Genomic DNA, 6,000 nt, shown 5'->3' with positions numbered 1-6,000 from the left:
TGTAAGCGTCCCAGCCTCTGTACCACGAATTCCACATCTCCTTTTGATTGATCACCCTCTCCGTCCTATTACGTCCAAACAGAGCCCTTTCCATGTGGTATCATTGGATCGCTCGCCAGCTCTTTGTTCGCACTTCCTCCCAGCAAACCAAGTTAATTACCATGTGTCAACAAACTATTATCCCTGTTTGTGCCTTCAAATTACAAGTCAATCAATTACCTGTATAACACGACCTGTCAAAGACTAATTCGACATGGCGAGTGGCACATTAGTGAAGCAATAAATATGTTCTTCTTTTGCAAGGTTAAAGAATCAGAAAATTATATTTCATAAATGTTGTGTAATCGCTGTCATTGTCCAAACTCTTGATATATGTAACAGTCAAATGATATAACTATTTACGAAGGTGGGCTTCATTTTACATAAAATATTAACAGAATTTGTTTGTGTACACGTAAGTGTTTTTTTGAGTTCCAGAAGAAAAACCGTCGCCCAACAAATCAGTCTAAAAAGACATTGTACTCGCTTTCCTAGATCGAAGTTTAGTGAATGAAAGCAACGACATGGAGCTGATTGTTTGTGCTAGTATGATGATGGTTGTTGCTTTGATATAAATATGTACAGGTCTTCGTTACTGAACATTGTACTGTAATAATGCTCTTTCCTGGTCCTTGATAATCTATCCCTATGAATCATTTTGTCTATCTAACCCGGCCATAATCCAACTAATGGTCAAACCGTATGCTCCCCTCCCACGGGAACGGCCGCCCGGGACTAAAACCAACACCTCCGTTGTCCGGCACGACTATACCGGTAATGATAATGCGTCGCATGACAAGTTTCAGTAGTGTAGCCTTCCAAACGAGCATCGCTGAAATTTACGGCTTTTCGTGAAACCTGCACGAGCCGATATTGCTCTAGTTTTATCCGGAAAGCGTTTGTAATGTTCGCCCGGAGAGTGATAAATAGGCCGAACCAACTGGCCGAGGATTATTTTTGTACATAAACGACAATGGTTTTACTTTGTCAATAAAGCAGTCCTTAATCAGAAAAAGGAAATAGCCCAAGAGCACTAGGGCTGGCGAGCTTCCATCAAAACTGTCAATTGCACGCCAACGTCAATGATGTTTGGATGATCAGAAAATATGGTAAGTCATATATCTCTGATGGGCAACCGTCACACAAGTGTCATGGGGTTCTTTGAGGGGAGGCAACCAAATGCTTCGTCACGCGTTACGTGGTAACAAGTGTCATGGCTTTCTTTGAGGGGGACGCAATCAAATACTTCGTTATCCATACCACGGTAGCGCAAAGAGAATAACATCTCCACAATGGATTGAATCTATTTTAATTGCGATATTTTTTTCATAAACTATGTAATATTTGAGAATTATGCAGTCTATAGTAAAATAATTTCACGAATGGGATGTTGCCATTTGCTTCCTTGACAACGAGGTTAAAAACATTGCGCGAGTAGTTTTATAGTTCAAGTTAGAAATATTAGATATGCTCCGATTTTTTTATTATTTTAGTTGCTGATACAGACTCATGTTGAGGTTTTTAACACTGAAATTATCATACATATCAAAAAGCATTAAAAACAAAAACTAAATTTATTTCAAGCGTAAAAAACCTTCGATTTGGTCATTATGATATATTAGCAGATATTTCATTGATATTATGCATTATAAGGGCATTACGATATAACAAAAAATTAAATCTGTCGGAAATGCGTTTCATTTCCTGCATCCAAATTAATCAAATTTGACCTATTCACGAACAACATGAAACCCGATAACGTGTGTGTGGGGGTATTGTTTCTGTTGGTGATAGAATGACGTCAAAAGACCACGCATCAACGTCATTTCAGCGGGAAGATTAAAAAGAGCTCATTCCATCACCACTGGATATACTAGTCAGGTATCATGTGGTACGCGAATTAGTCCTGTGAATTTATAATATAATGACAAATATTAGTTGCCAACCTATTAACAACAAAACCGGAAGTCAAATACCGGATCTGACGTCAGTGTTTCACACCCAGAACTGTAGGCATGGAGATTAACCCAGCACAAACAGGACAGTATTAATGACCGATCTATCACCTCAGTCATGTTGTTATGTCAGATCCCATAGTGGTACCATGATTAGGGAACGGTGGTTGCCATAGATACCACTTAGGACTCTCTATTCCATGGCTTCGTTCGCTTAATTAAGCTAAAACCTTGTTATGGATGCCTTTTAAATTGCTTTAATTAAAACTAAAATTGTCGTGCCCTGATTTTGGATAACATTAATTTGAAACTCAATTTCATCATTGGTTAGAAAAATGCTAGCTATCATGACTTCTTACTGTGTACAAACGATTTTTAATGCTTTGGTCTACCCCGTGTTGCGTCGCTCTAGGTGGCGACTTCAAGGATCGCGAAGCCATTTCCTGTTTTTATGACTTTTGGTAACGTATTGTTGTTGAAATAGTATTTTTTTCTGGCCTTTGTATGTTGTTTACTTGGGACGACGGCAGAATTTCTTCTCCTATTAGTCTTTTTTGCTAATGCCATTTTCGAATACAAACCATTGCAATTTGAAATCGATATAGTTCGAATTCTTTAGATCGGTATATGTAACCATTACAATGTATCATTTTTCTACTCAGAAACGATATGAAAGCCAATAACATGAGACCAATAACATGGGAGTCATCGATGACACTATAGGTCAATGATTTTTAAAACTGAAAACATTTATAACCCGCATTTGAAAAATATGATAATATAAAGAAAAAAACGTGTAAATGTTTTTAAAAAAAGCTTGTATCTTGTTGAGATACGCTTGACGAGGTGGTTCTCCTATTAGGTGTACGGATTATCCTCAATAATGCAATGCTTCCAGTACAACGGACCTGTCGTCAGTATCCTCTAGACTTTCATTCACGCCTTTCAGCTGTAGAATGTATACATCATATCAGTTTATTAGACACACAAGTGTGTGAAATTATGAACACCAGTACTAGTGTTATTGACATTGCCCATTCTAGCTTGCATGTCCTTTCCCATCGCGCCTGGCGGAATTCCTTATCGCCTTCCCCAGTATCTGTTACTCGAGTGCGCGCTCAATATGGCGGGCGATGATTGTGTTGTGCCCGCCAAACTTAATGAACTTATATCGAGTGGGGGCTAACCATGTGCCATGCATGAATAAGTTCTGTATTATATCTGTCTAAGATGTGCTTGCCTCTTCGTGTCACTGGAATGATTTTGGTGATACGGTTAAGTGTGATTAGGTCCACGGACCAGCTGGTCCCGACCCTCTGCTATTTCAGTATAGTTTGTGTTCCTTCCCAGTTCTTATAGAATCCATTGCTCTTAGGTGGCTACCTGGCTAATCTTTCAATTTCGCTGCTGATATAATCAAAATTGGCTCGCTCATAAAATTCTAATATTTATCAATTTAATTTCGGTTTAAATGATATTTTATTGCAGAATTGAATTTCAATTTTATCAATTATGTAAGGAAATATCAAAATAATTACGTAAAGGTTTTGTTTATGCAACATTTTCAAGAGCAAAAACGTAACTTCTGTTTTAATTTGCTTTCCATAGGCTGCATGTATATAGCTTGATTTGCTGTGTCTTGATATTTTGAACGTTGTAAAATAGAACATTGTTGACAGGGAATTGCACTTTAAAATATATCTAAACCTTATTTTGACTAACGTAATAGCTGTATAAGTGTCCCTTTATGGATCTCGAAAGAGTTAATCTGAGGATGTTGTTATCAAATAAATAAATACACAGACTATAACAATTTCATGAACTTATTAAAAATATGAAAGACGAAAAAAAATTAATGCAAAAGATAAGAACACTTTCACATAGAATCATCACAACTTTTGCACAAAACTTCACGTGAATAACATAAGAATCAAGGGTAGATGATGAGATTTTTTATTTTATCACATATCCGTTTGTGTATACATGTTTGGTATATCTAAATCGCTCTGTTTTCTCGAAACAGACTATATACAAGATAATGACCTAAGTAAAACGTTTGTGCTTTTTGTTTCGTGAAATCGAGGTCTGATTCGTTATTAATGGTCTATTCAATGGTTCTAAGACGATAATTTGGTATTCTGAAAAAAATTAACCATACAACACATAAAATATTGATGGTCCCAAATGTTCCGGGGCATTGATGTTTATAAACGTGGAACGAGTCGTTGGGAAAGATTCGTTTAAATGACAATACTACTAATACAAGTTGTATTTTGAATAGATCAGTTTTAAGCGTAAAAAAAATTCTAAAATTCTTAGCAAACCTAATTTTGGGAATTATGATAACTTATCAAGCATGAGATAAAATAATTAATAAAATGACATGTAAGATTCACAATTTGCGATACAATGAATCGTCTATAACGCGATCCGCTTATCTATTTTCTAATAAGAGAAAAATCATCTTTACTATAAAGTGTTTTGGGAGGAAATATCAAGCCATTCTAGAACTTTTTGGGGGATTGCAATAATCGACGGTGATTGTTCAATCATTGTTCAATTTGTGCTTTTTTACAACTCTTTTCAAATGGATCTGTCCATGCATTCGGTTATTTGTAAAACCCCGAAATTATTGTGAATTTATATACATCATTTAGAGCAGTGGCTTCAGGTCTCCAAACTCTGACCATCATAACAAATTATTTCGAGTTCATTTCAGGTCAAAGGGAATATCCTAAGCAATATTCCAAGTAAAATTCTATCCAATATTTGACTCGATAGTACTCCAAGTCGTGAAAATTCTTTCATTCTTATCGATACCTTTTAAAGATAATATTTATCGCAAAATGAAAGAAAAAAAAGAAACAAAGTCACAGAACTGTAGAACAGGACTACATAAAGACATGAAGATATAAGATTAAAGCCATAGGCTTATCACGATTCTGTAGTTAAAGGAGTTTCCCTTCACGATTACATTATATATAGCAAAAGATGTGCAGAACAGTGGCCTTGGTAACTTAATTGGGAGATCGTATCTTCATTTTGATTATTAAGAGTCGGTTAATGTCTACGAATTCGTTTTGATGATGTTTCATGACAGAAAACAGCCGATTTTAGATAAGAAGCTAGCGTCTTAAAACGGTTGTGATGTACATGGTGATTTAAGACTCGTGGTAGTGTTTTTTTTACAAAAGTGTTTGATTTCGAATATATGGATTTAAATCAAAGAAATACATGCTATTCTAGTCGACACAGTTCTTGCAGCTTGACAGAATCAATACAAAGCAGAAATATTAAAGTTATGTAATTATTTTATGTTAAAAATATAAATAATATATATAATATGAATAATAGAGATACTTTGTTCAATTGTGTACAATTAAAGGAAGTTTATGGATACTGATTTTGTTTTATTCATTGTCCCCTTTCCATCAGTTATTTTGTATTGTTTTTAATCAAAACGAGAATAAATTCCATTGTTGTGTCTTTTCAAGAATAAAAGTGTGTATCTGTTACTGTTTTGGTACTTTGTTCTTTGCAACCCAAAGGCAAACGTAGGACATTGGCCAGGTACTGACCGTTGATCGATGATTTGTCTCCGGATTGTCAGCTTTCTTCCGTCTTCAAAACCTGACATGTCCTTAAATGACAGAAAAGAAATAAACAACATAAAAAAGTGTGTATAGGAAATCTTTAGAAAAGAAGTTTTTAATTTGTCCGCTAAGTCTGATTGTACATCTTAACTGTCGCTATATATTAGTAGATGCATACATTGAAACGGTAGGCAGTCAGAGGGTCGATAGAGTCCGACCAGAATTAGCTGTAATTGTGTTTGATTATCGTAAATTACCCTTGTCTGCGTCCGGAAAATTTCGTCATAACGAGGGTAAAATGCCGGTCAGAGTATTAGACTCTCCTTTGGTGTGTAGACTGACTTGTGCAGTATAGTTTATGTAAGGCTCTTAAGATGGATCTCGCTACAAATAGATGAAAGCAACATTAAGCA

The sequence above is a fragment of the Argopecten irradians genome, chromosome 7, assembly GCF_041381155.1.
Source record: "Argopecten irradians isolate NY chromosome 7, Ai_NY, whole genome shotgun sequence".
Classification (NCBI taxonomy): Eukaryota; Metazoa; Mollusca; class Bivalvia; order Pectinida; family Pectinidae; genus Argopecten; species Argopecten irradians.
The sequence above is the reverse complement of the archived record's forward strand: the minus strand, read 5'-3'. Positions refer to the sequence as shown.